This window comes from Pleurodeles waltl, chromosome 2_1 (genome assembly GCF_031143425.1).
Source record: "Pleurodeles waltl isolate 20211129_DDA chromosome 2_1, aPleWal1.hap1.20221129, whole genome shotgun sequence".
Classification (NCBI taxonomy): Eukaryota; Metazoa; Chordata; class Amphibia; order Caudata; family Salamandridae; genus Pleurodeles; species Pleurodeles waltl.
The window spans coordinates 786,978,539-786,992,270 of NC_090438.1; positions in this window are offsets into that span (position 1 = coordinate 786,978,539).

Sequence of the window (13,732 nt, forward strand, 5' to 3'; positions counted from 1 at the left end):
TGTCTTCACATGCCAATCATCAGAAACAATGCCAGGTATAACAATATCATTCATTGATAATTTGAGGACATACGGGCCCATATTTATACTTTTTTAGCGCCGCATTTGCGCCTCTTTTTGACGCAAAAACGGTGCAAACTTGCAAAATACAATTGGATTTTGCAAGATTGCGCCGTTTTTGCGTCAAAAAGCTGCGCAAATGCGGCGCTAAAAATGTATAAATATGGGCCACGGTATTTGAATCAATTCAGTGGGACCATATATATCAAACATTACTTTATCCCACACAATTCCATCCGGAACTGGTATAGCAGAAATGTTCACTGTGGACAAGTCTCTTCGAACCATATGAGACGAAAAATGCGGTTTTAACACAGTCTCCACGTGCTCAATGTCAGATCGATCAGGAAGAAAATGACCATGTATTATCAGAAAAAAAGTAACCACAAATCCAAACCATAATAAAAGAGTCATCACGGCCAAAAACAGCCAAAAATAGTTCCAAGGAAAAACAAAATATGTTTGTTTAAGCCATCCCAGCAGCCGTCGTGGACCGTGGACAGAAGACATCGAGGACGAGGAGCCGGACCCATCATTATCAGCGTCGTTGAGGCAGCCAGAAGCAGTTCTAGCAAAAGGTGCAACTGTGAACGAAGAAGCAGATGGAGGCTCTCGCAGTGGCACGCTATAAACCACATGTTCAGAAACGTCAGTAGAACGTACAGCAATTTGATCACAAGATTCCATATTAATCGCCGTCGGTGGAACAAACGCAAGATCATCATCCACCCTCCCCAAGCTCGGAGAGGAAACAGTGTTGGTGAAAATCACCTGCAGCGGGACCTCTTCCCCAGTAGTGAGAGGGATTCCGGAACTACTGGGTGTCCGTCTTGGTCTGCTGTGCAGAATCGGCCACATGTTGTAACTTGACATTATCAATGGAACCAAAGCGATTTCCTTTGGCCCCTCGCAGCGGCGGTAAAATCACAGTTCTCGTGCCGCTTACCCCTAACACAGGGACAGGTTCTCGATAAGAAGGACCAAATTCTTTTTTAACTGCGATCTTTTCACGCACTAGATCCCCAATCCTGGGTATCCAACCAGTAGGTGTTACTGGCTCATCCTTAATTCCTGAGGAGGCAGCACTGGCAGAAGAGTTATCTTCACGGAATTGTTGTAAATCCTGCAAAACAGTGACACGATCATTTATGTCAAAGGGCGTATCTGCCGCCTCCACACCAGGACCATCTAGATCAGGAACATACATTTGTGTTCCAAACAGGCACTCATATGAAGTACGACCCCCCAGTGACCTTCTAGGCAAGTTATTAAGTGCTCTCTGTACTCCATATAGGTGGGCTAGCCAACCACGACCCGTACCTATAACTCTGGCCGTTAAGGACTGCTTTAAATCACGATTTAAACGCTCCACTACAGAATTTCCCTCGGGATGAAATGGAGACGAGAATTGGAGTTGGACCCCCAATGAAGCCATGGTGTCCCTGAATGCCTTAGAGGCAAAAGCAGGACCCTGGTCCGAATGAAAAGCCGCAACTGCAAATATATCGACAAAGATGCGCAAATCTTTAATAACAGTGCGAGCGTCAGCCGAGCTTGTGGCCATACCCATACAAATCTGGAGCACGAATCTACAGCCACCAATATATATTTGTATGCACTATCTGGGGTCAGCGGACCACAATGATCCAAGTACACACACTGTAATGGTTTATTTGAAATCAGAAGGGGCGTCTGCTGCTGGCGTCTAGCCGACGATGCTTTAATCTGTTGACAAACGTCACAACAAAGGACATATTGCTTCGTCTCTTTATAGAGACCAGGCCACCAGTAACGAGCCTGTAAAAGTGAAATCGTGGCAGCCACACCAGCATGTGCAGAAGCCACCCCCTCATGTGCTGCAGAAATTAATCGAGGCCTCTCAAGTTTATTGGGAATTTCACGTACACCAATGCCTGGAATTGTAACAGTAGCATTCAGCGCATCATTTAAGCAGTAACTATATTTTGAAGGAAATCCTTTAGGAAAGGGCGTGCCAGCAGCCGTAGCCTTTATGGCAGCCGAAATTTCTGTGTCTGGTTTGGAACTCGAACGAGTCACTGCGGCCACAGTGGCGACAGCCACTGCCGATTTCGCGGCTTCATCAGCCAAAGTATTCCCAGCAACGTGTATTCCAACGCGCTGGTGTCCAAGTGTATGTACAACATGGACATTAGAAAGCGTTTCCTTCAGATCCGCAACCTTACCCCACAACATTTTATGTTTAATGGTGTTGCCTTTAGAATCTCTGAACCCATTCATCTTCCAATAGTGTAAATATTCGTTGAAAGACTGCACACAGTAGTAGGAGTCACAGACCAGCAAGGTTAAAAGTGCTGGATCCGCGTGCTCCAACGCTAACAATAGAGCTTTGAGCTCAGCCAGCTGTGCCGTGCAATCTCCCAAGGTTTTAGTATAAGTATGTCGGGGCAGAACACTTCCCCCTCCATAGTGCTGCTCACCACCGCACATGCAGCAGAATACTGTTGCTTAGTACCAACCGCTGGTTGCGCAGAGCCATCGGTATACATGACCACTTGATATTGGTCAATAGGCAACGTACCAGCAGGAACAGGGTATTCTATTTCGTATTGAAGAAATTCTTGAGTCTGCAGTTTAGGGTAAAATACATAATCTACATCAGTGGCTGTCAAAGACGTAGCCCATTGTATCCATCGCGGGTGTAAAGCTTTCGAATTAGGAACACTCGCTTTTGTAACAGCCTCTAAAGCCGGAACTGGGGAAACCACAACAATGCGTTGACCCTGGGCCAGCGGTCTTTCTTTAATAACAGCCATCTGTACTGCAGTGAGAATTTTCTCAGTTTGTGCAAAACGTTGCTCTGCAGCAGAATACAAGTGAGACTTGTATGCAATCGGGACTGTCTCCCCTTCATTAAAGGTGACATAAGTAAACCCAACAGCCCCAGGCATCACCCTGATTACTAAATGTGTCTTATTGCCCCGTGTGTGTAAGTGTTTAACTGCTAAGAGATCTCTCTGTAACTCTCGCACTATGTGTGTATGTTCAATCGTCCAAAATCTACTCGAAAAATTCGGGCGAATCAACTCGTATAAGGGTTTTATACGCGTCGCATATTCAGGAATGTAAGTTCTGCCAAAATTCAGAAACCCCAACAATGACTGGAGCTTCCGAACCCTATTAGGAGGCTGCAATAAAGCACATTTCTCCAAAAAATGTGGCGCTAGGCTCTTGCCCTCACTCGACAACTCATATCCCAGGAAAATGACACTGAGGAAGGCAATCTTTGATTTCTTAAAGTTAAACTTATAGCCAATATCAGCAAACCCCACAACAATCCGCGATACACGCCTTAGATGTTGCAGAATCTCATCATCTGTCAGATATATGTCATCAACATATGATAACGCTTCAGGGTCGAACTCATGCAGCATTTCAGTTACACGAGCCGAAAACAGACCTGGGCTATTCTTATACCCCTGAGGCAAACGACAAAAAATTTTCTATGAGCCAAATGCACTGAAACAGGTATAGTCCCGACTCTCGGGCGCTATATTCTGGCAGAAAAATCCATTCAAGATATCTAATGTTGTCTTGTATTTTTTACGCACTATATTATTCATAAGCGCTGCGCTGTGTGAATTCTGTATTGCATATGTGCGTGTATGACTATTCAAATGTCGGTAATCCACCACTATCCTATAGGAATGGTCCGGTTTAGCAACCGGAAGCAAGGGATTATTCATCGACGAGACACAGGGCTCAATTACACCCTGGTACTCCAATTGTGTAAGAATTTTCCTAACCGATGCCCTTGCTTCAAATTTAATAGGATACTGCGGTTGTGGCTGAGGTTCGCCCTTTATCGGAATTACATGATAAGGTGATTGTCTGTCCCACCCCACGTTATTTCTATACAAGGCGGGAGCCTGTGCTAGAGCCCATGATTTACTATAGGACTCCGCTAGTTCTCTCGGAACAAGTGGTGAGAAGGAAGGAGCAATAACCTCCTCCCCAACCGGACAGTCGCGAACAAAGTCAGGTGGCCAATCTTGTTCGGCCAGCAGAATATCATATGATTTTACCACATGGTCCCAAAAAATGGCGTTTATAATACGGTCAATGTCCCCTTCCAATCGCAGAGTCACTTCATATACTCTATCAGGATCAGAGACTCGCATATCCGCCGTCTCGACTTGTATGAAGTCATCAGTTGCTTTCACCTACAGATGCTCTAGAAGACTCCGGCGAACTATTGTGACCTCTGCCGCGCTGTCTAACAGTGCTAACGCCCATGTCTTGTTCGTCAAGAGAACTCTCTTCTTGAGCGGCATGTCTCACTGAGACAGCTGCCACTTTTTTCTTTTTAAATTGCTGTTTTTGTTGCAGCGGTTTCTCTTCTTGTTTAATAGAAACCTCCGCTGAGCGTTGTGAATCCTGTCTCGGTTTCACGTACTCCGTCCTCCGCTCTGACCGCCCACCTCTCTCACTTCTCTTTTCCGAGGAGTCCTGAAAGGAACAAGATTGGCGTGTATCAGTATATTGATATCTATCAGGCGTCTTCAAAGTATCCCTATTCCTGAGATTATACTTATTCTGTGGGGTCTCCGGTTGCGGAGACTGCCCACCATCTTTCTTAGGTGTTTGCTGTTTCTTTTCCCAGCGCTTTTTCAAACCCTCAGGTTGTTGCTGTTTAGCATTGTCCTTATTATTTTTACCCTGTAACTGGGGTTTTTGTGGTCTAGCCCCCAGGCTATCACTACCAATACTAGAATACGTTTCCGCTATTATTCTCGGAAGCTCCCGCTCCTGATTAAGCAGCGGAACATCCCGAAGACGCATTCGCACTGCTAGTGCTACTGCCTCTCCTTTGAGATTACTCAAAATAATAGAAGAAACTGTGGCAAAATTGCCCAGCAACTGCATGCCCAAATCTAAGGCAGGGGCAGCCCCATATTCATCCTGAATCTGTTTAAGCACGTCCGGTAAATTAGCCAAAGTCGGTGTACCGTGTGCCGTAGTGTAGAGCGCGGCAAACACCGTGCCCCAGGTATTACAAAGGTCCACCGGAGGAACCATCCCGTACGGCAAACACATCGTCAAAATTCTATGTTTATCCTGAGGTCCCGTATGGGGAAATACTGCTTCCAGCGTATTAATTTTTTGCGCCAGCCAAAATGGAGTCTCCTCTCGTTTAGCCGGTACTTTACCCATAACTGAGTGTAGGGTGGCCGGATTAATACCCGGAACCACTGCCTGTGGGTGCGCTGGAGCAGCACGCGCTGCATTCGTATTTAGTGTCTGCATTACAAACTGAACTAATCGTCTATATGTAGCCGTTAATTCTGTATTTAAACGACGAACTTCAACCACTGCCAATTGAGCAACCGCAGGATGTGGTGTATATGTAGCCAATAAAGACCAGGTAGGACCATCATTACTCAGTGGACCTAACCTAACTTGTGCTACTGTGTGTGGGAGGGCGCCATCAAGCCAATTATGGTGTTCTTGATAAGATAGAGGTATTTCTAAATAAGCGTAAGCCCTGTATTGTCCAGGGACATTCGCAACAGTGTATTCGTGAAAAGTATTTGTTCCCCCATCCACTGCTGGAAATCCGACCCAAGAATAAAAAAGTTCCGTTCTATAGGCTGCATGGGCGTCCACCACAAAAGTGACTGGACCCCCCTGGACTGTCAGTCCATGTGTCAACAGATGTCCTGTGAGCGGATGACGCATATTAATTGCTATATTCACTACATTAGGATTCGCCATTCTATAAAAAATAGCTCCAGGTCAGAGAAGGCACACCAATATCGGGGTTTTCCTTTCAAAGTTCAAGCTTGAACAACCAACCACTAAGCAATAGGAAGCACCTATCCCGTGGCGGCGGAAACCCTCAGCCCCACGGACGTCTCCGTATACGGAACCGAGGAGTCAAAATATAGATGAGACCAAGAGAGTCAGTCGGACCTAAACATTAGAGCCAGACCAAACGTTGGCGGCGCCATGTCGCGTGGGCTCTCATTATTCTAAATGAGACTACTGGATTTCTAGGTAGCAGGATCTAGAACGGTGTGGGGGACTGAGTTTGACCCACGTGTAAAGAACTCTGTCACCCTAAATCCGGTTTTTGCTCCGGCTAACTAGCAGTGCCTCATTTCTCCCATGTGGAAGAAATTATTTGGCAGCCGAGCTCATGACATCTTTGGAACTTCTCAGGGAAGTCGTGGTTACTCAGATCCAAACCAACTCTCTTATTTCCAATATGATCTCATATACAAATGACAAAGACAGTATAAGTTTTATATAATGTTTTTTAATAAAACGACTGTATTTTAGATATTAAGGCGTGAGCCGCAATAACCAGAACGATACAACACAGTAGGATTGAAATAGTTACCAGGAGAGTAAAACATAAGAACAAAGCTATCATATTGTCTAACAGTTTCTACTCTCCCTCTGCTTGTTCTATTTAGAGCACAGCATGTTAAGCTTCTAGCTTGCCTATTAGAATCACTGTGGAGACATCAGCCCTCATACCTGAGCAAAGACCTGTGATCTTGGTTCAGCATCTGCAACGAGGCAGTCAGCGTCTAGTTGTGGTTCCCTGGTCGGAATCTCCCTCTTGCGTGTATTGGGACAAGGAAGTGATTTTATAACTAACATGTCATTGTGATCACAAAATGTCCCTACGCAGGAATGCCAAGTCTAAACTCTTACCACGTCTATCGGCAATGTACCAGACTGTATCCTTGACTGAAGCACAGAGTAAATATGTTATGGAGAACTCCAGTGCTGAAGTAGGCAAAACAGTGTGATATGAATAAAAAAACAACACCGTAGAACTGGCTATTTGAAAAATAACAGTACGAAGCCTAATAAAAAGCATGTAGAGCAAAGTGCACAGAGGCTCTAAGCTGTCAGCAAATTAATAAAATTTATTCAGGGCAGAGTGAACAAAGGCCTAAAGCCTGAAGCTAAAGCGCAATGAATACGTAAAACTAACCACACTACAAGATAGCTGCCTTGTTTTGACTTAGGCCCATGTTTTGATTTTCCTTATCAGTGCCACTGCGCTAAGGCGTCAAGATCAGGCGACAAATACAAACAAACTGAAGGAGTCCTCGTTAGGTACTTTCCCTCTTCACGCTTTTGAGGGAATTTTTATACTAATTACCGTCCCAAGCACGCCTTGTTATCTATTGTTTGGGAACTAACCCATGTCAGGGGTCCAGGCAGATCTGTATATATACTCCTCACTTTATGAGATAGGCAGAGGGATTCCGACCAGATGCCATCACTGCTATCGCTGCGGCATGTCGCCTTGACACTGACCCAGTCTTCTTGTTCCTGCGAAGTCTGAGCTAGAGACCTCATTCCAAGGTAACGAGGGTTGGGGGCTCTTTTCATGGACATGGCCTTGGCAGATTGAGGTTTAACATACCTAGCTCTCTTCTGGGTTAGAGGTTAGGCCTGCATACTAGGGTATTAGGACATATCGCACACTTCATGATATTGAGTGATATTGCAAGATGGTGGGGGTCTTTGTGTTAATGACTCTTGTCTTTACAACCCTGTTTCTTGCACTGTTCATTATCCTAATCATTGCAGCCCATGCAACTTATTGCAGATTGCAGTTTTGATGAAATAAGTATTATTTAAACTTTACTGCATCTTCTTCATTGTCTGTGTGTAATTGAGACATGGTGTTAATGTGAGAAAGGGGTAATCTCTCTTCAACCACGACACTCCTTGAGATGTCATGCTTTTGAGTCCATGTGTAAAGGCTGGCAAAAATCACCTCTAATCATTTGGGGTTTAGGTGAGGTGCTTCTTGTGAGCCGGAAGGGCTTGGACAACAGTTGCGTTTTGTTGTAGGATTGGCATAGTTGCCTACAAACATAAGTACTGTCATCCTTAAACCAGCAGTTTTGCCTAGAGCAAGAGTCCAACTACGACATGAACCCACCAACGATGGTGTTTAAGCACTAATTTACAGATACCCCAATTATCACAGTTTTACATACTACAGGTACCCTAAGTACAATTAAACGGAGACGTCCATGGTCTTGGGGAAGATCCTTCTCAGCTAAACAGGGATTACCTAATTAGGCTGTAGGTTGTTTGAGCTTGAACTCATAAAAGGACTTTACTCCCCACTTGGTGTTCCATCTCTTCACTCATTTTACAAAATGGCTAATGCCATAGACATTCCTGAGAATGCTAGATAAGCATTAACTTTACACCTAGTATTTCATGGCATAACAGAAGAGGGCAGGGATTTTAGCTAATGAAGCTTATCAAACAGAAACATTATACTCCTGGGTCACCTTTCCTGAGGAAGACCGCAGTTAAGTCACATTCCACACATAGAATTGCAAACGTACCTCCACGATACCAAGCATACCAGTACCATGAAATACCGCTCACTTATCAAGAGCATCAAAACTGGTTCGAAGGCGCCCTACCACATGTATTACAACGCATGATATTAGGTCATTTAGGTAATGATGGACCAATGTGGCTTATGTTTGCCACATACACACTTCACCCTGGTATAAAAAACATGCAGGCAGCAGACCTGCGAGAATTATATCTTGAATTAGTAAAGCTATACAGATGACCAGTTCAGTTTGTTATGCGAACATTGAATACAACACCAGCGTGTCTAACACCACCAGCAACTGCTGGATACCAATTGGCCACTGGGATTAATCCACAAACAGTACATACTATTATGCGTAAAGTACCCACGGAACGGGAGAAAATACCGTTCTGGATAGCCCAGAAAACAAATCAGCTGAAATCTGTGTTTCCCCATACAGGACCACAGGAGAAAAATAGAATTCACAGTATGTGCTTGCCATTCAGGATGGTCTCCTCAGTGGATGACTGTGCCACATGGGGTACAGCCTTCGCTGCAATATACACTACCACACATGGAAGTATTAAAACAAATGAACACAGGGCTGCACCAGCCCTAGGCTTGGGGATGAAACTAATGTGTAACTTCGACGCAGTCTCCTCAATAATACTCAGCAATATTAGAGGGGAAGCAGTAGCACTGGCAATACGCCAGTGTCTCTGAGAGATTCCATATTTGGATCAAGACAGAGAGCTACCGAGAGTTATTTTGGACACTTATACTAGTATAGGACAGGATAGTTTGTGAGCCAAACCGAAAAAGCTTGAAATACAAAGTACCACCCCTAAGACTGGTGCTAAACAAAAACAAGAAAATGCCAAGAAGCGCTGGGATAAACAAAAACAATTTAATGATAGACAAAATAAGAGAGCAGATTCTCCACATCCGGAGACCTCTGAAAGGAGATACACTCTCAGAAAAAGAGAAAGTATTAAAACTCTTGACAGATATACTGATTCACGTCCCTCTTGTTCCTTTCAGGACGCACCGGGTAGACATAGTGAGAGAGGGGGCTGTCCTGATCGACGCCTTGAGTACGTGAAACAAAAGAAAGACTGGCTGCAGTATTTGGACAAAAAATAAGATAAGTCCCCACAACAAAAGCCACAGTTTAAAAAGAAAAAGGTGTCAGCACTGTCTATTAAAAATGCCAGTACACTTGAGAGCATTGCTGAAGAACAAGACATGGGCAGTGACACACAGCAGAGGTCACGATATGTCGCCAGAGTCTGAAAGATCATCTGGCTGTGACAGCAAATAGCGATTTCATTACAGTTGAAAAAGCGGACGGGTGCGTCCTCCGATATGGTATATGATTTAAAAAATCAAATTGAGAGAGACATAGAACGTGCTATTCAAGTTAAATTCTGGGATGAACTTAATTGTGATATCCTATTGGCCGAAAGAGACTGGCCACCTGAGCACATCCGTAAGCTCCCAAATGGGGAAGGAGTCATTTTGCCTTCTTTCTCTGATCTTGTTCCGGAGGCAGTAAAACAAGCCTACGCTGTCGATTGGGCTTTAGTGCAGGCTCCATGTAGGTTGGGACGAGGAGTCTCCTTGTCATATAACACCGATCAGGTCCACACCCCAACCTCAGCCACAATATCCTGTTAAACACGAAGCAAAAGCTCCAGTGAGGGAGATCCCAGGGAGTAATTATTCCCAGTTGCAAAACCTGACCATTCCTACAGAATAGTCTTAGATTACAGACACTTCAACAGTCATACACGCACATACGCTATACAAAATTTACACAGCACAGCACTTATTAATAATATAGTGAGCAAAAAGTACCTCCAACAGGTTTTTCTGCCAAAACTTAGTACAAGAAAGTCGAGACCTGAGTGCATTCTTATTTGGCTCACAGAAATGCTTTTGCTGTTTTCCCCAAGGCTATAAGAACAGTCCAGGACTGTTCTCAGCCCGTGTATCATCAATATTACATGATCTTGATCCCGAGGCGCTATCCTATGTGGATGACATCTATCTCACAGATGATGACCTCACCACTCATCTTGTCAGGGTCGATCGGATCATTTTAGGATTTTCAGACCTCGGTTACAAATTTAACTTTAAGAAAAGTAAGATAACCTTTCCCAGTGTATTGTTCCTGGGATATGAGCTATCAAACGAAGGGAAGAGCCTGGCCCCTCACTTTCTAGAGAAATGTGCACAGTTGCAACCACGTAACACGCTCAAGAAGCTACAGTCGCTACTTGGCATTGTTAATTTTGGCAGAACATACATTCCTGACTATGCACAACGTATCAAGCCTCTTTATGACTTAATACTTCCAGATTTTTCTAGCAAACACTGGTCAGTTGAACACACACGCATCCTTAGGGAATTGCAACAGGACATGCTAGAAGCAAAACACTTGCACACATGTGACAACAAAACAAATTTGGTCATCTGAATAATTGCTGGTGCTATTGGGTTTACTTATGTCACCTTCAACGAGGGCGACACAGTGCCCATAGCGTATAAATCCCATTTATACTCTAATGCAGAACAACGCTTTGCATCTACAGAATTTTTTTTAACTGCTGTTTAAATGGCTGTCATAAAGGAGAAGCCACTAGCCCAAGGAAAACGCATTGTTGTCATTACCCCAGTGCCAGCCTTAGAGACTGTTACTAAAGCAAGAGTTTTGAATGCTAAAGCACTACATCCACGATGGATTCAGTGGGCTACCTCCTTGACCGCCAATGATGTTGATTACATATTTGACCCAAAACTTAAGACACAAGAATATCTCCAATATGAACAGAAGTACCCCTCTCCTCTAGATATCTTACCACTTGACAGATACTATACTGTCATTTATACTTATGGTTCAGCACAACCAGCTGTAGGTACCAAATATCAATATTCAGCCTCTTGTAGAGCTGTGAGCGGAGTGAAGAAGGATGGAGTATTCCACCCTCATAATGCCTACACCCAGACCATAGGGGACTGCACAGCTCAGCTTCTTTTTGCACTAGAACACACAGAGCCAGGATTGCTGACTTTGATTGTCTGTGATTCATACTACTGCATCCAGTCCTACAATGATTACCTTAATCATTGGAAGCTGCCGTGAAGGCTTTGGCTGAAGACAAGTCCCTCCCAGAAGCATACCCTACAAAATATTCTTACCACATCAGTGCACAGAATGCTGCCTATGCAACAATTCCTGGAGTTGGAGATCGAGCGATCCCCAACAAAGACCAGAGACTAGATCTAATAAAAGCAGTGCATGAGGGTGTCGCTTCTGCACTTGCTGGTATTTCGGCTTCTGGTGGCCTGGTCTATACAACAAACAAAACAATACATCCTTTGTTGTGATACTTGCCAGCAAATAAAGGGCTCTAATATCAAACGCCCTCTGCAGACATCCCTCTTGGTGTCCGGTAGGCCACTACAATGTGTGAACCTAGACAATTGCGGTCCACTTCAACCTGATGCATAGAAAAACATCTTAGTCGCTTTAGATTCTTGTTCTAGATTCCTGTGGGTATGGCCTCTGCAGTCGGCTGACACTCAAACTGTAATAAAAGACTTGCTGATCTTTATTGGTACATATGTGGTTGCGGCATTCCATTCGGACTATGGCCCAGCATTTGCCGCTAAGGTATTCAGGGACACCATGGGAAAGATGGGTGTTGAACTCCATTACTCCTCACCATACCATCCCAAGGGAAATTCGGTCATGGAGAGGAGGAACCGTGATCTAAAGCAGTCCTTAACAGCCAGAGTATTAGGTTCTGGCTGCAGTTGGCTTCATCACTTATATGGGGTCCAGAGAGCACTGAATAATCTGCCAAGATGGTCCTTGGGGGGACACACTCCTTATGAAGTTGTCTTTGGGATATCTATGCATGTCCCAGATCTTGGTGGCCCTGGTTTGGTGGCAGCAGACACACCGTTTGACATAAATGAACATCTCACTGTCTTACAGGAGCTTCATTTTCATGATGATAAATCATCCACCTGTGCTGCCACTCTAGGAATAAGGGATTCACCAACAACTTCCACTGGTGGATTCCTAAAGTCGGGGATCTGGTGCGTGAGAAGATCGCTGTGAAAAAGGAATTTGGTCCATCTTACAGAGCACCTGTCCCGGTCTTGGGAGTACAAGGTACCAGAACTGTCATCTTACCACCACTGCCTGGTTTGAGAACAAACAGATTTGTTTCCATTGATGACGTCAAAGTTCACCATGTGGCCGATCCTGCACAGTAGACCCAGAGGTCCCTTGGGTAGTCCCTGATTCCCTCTCACTACCCAACAGGACATATCTCTCTCTTCAAAGTAGAATTAACAACACTACTTCGGACTACATAACAATGTCCAATGATGTTTCAAATACCTCCTCGACTATGGGGAGGGCGGAAAACAAGCTCTTGCTGATTCCAGTTACTGCATCAATGACAGCACCTGTCCAAGATTTGGCTGTTTTTACACCAACACTACACAGACTGATGAAACCATCTACCATGAGCTTCCACTTGAAGTGGATCAATCGACCAGTGATGCACTTGCTCCAGTTTTTGCAGAGACTGCCCCTGGTTATTTCATTGACCTTGATGACTTTTCTTCAGACTCATCCACTCCAGCAATTGAAAATGAATCAAAGACACGTAAGCTATACCTATGGCTTAAAAAATAACTATTTTATTGGCCACTGGAACTATTTTTGGTTCTCTTTGACTTTTTTGCATTGTTCCTATGGATTGTGTTTGTGACTGTTTTCTTTTTAATCATAAACGGTCATTACCTTCCTGACCGCTCCTCTGTTGAGCTTGTGGATGAAGTCTTGACTCCATATAATTCCTCACATAAGGTCCGAAGAGACTTGTCCGTTGTGAACATTTCAGCTGTACCAATTCCTGATGGTATTGTGTGGGACCATGTTCCATTTGATATATACGGGCCTGCTGAGTTAATTCAAATTCCATATGTGTTTAAAATTTCTTTGACAGATGTCATTACACCTGGTGTTGTATCTGATGATTGGGATGGCCAGACAGTTGATTCTATGTTGGCTGAAATGAAGGACTATTCAGTGTTTGAAAGTGATGATGTATATAGAAATCCACAACTTTCTGTCACCGAAATGAGAGGAAAAACTGTTTTTTTTGCTACATTTTGAGGTTTGCAAAGGATTCTGGGTAACAGAACCTGGTCAGAGCCCCACAAGTCACCCCATCTTGGATTCCCCTAGGTGTCTTGTTTTAAAAAATGTGCAGGTTTTGGTAGGTTTCCTTTGGTGCCGGCTGA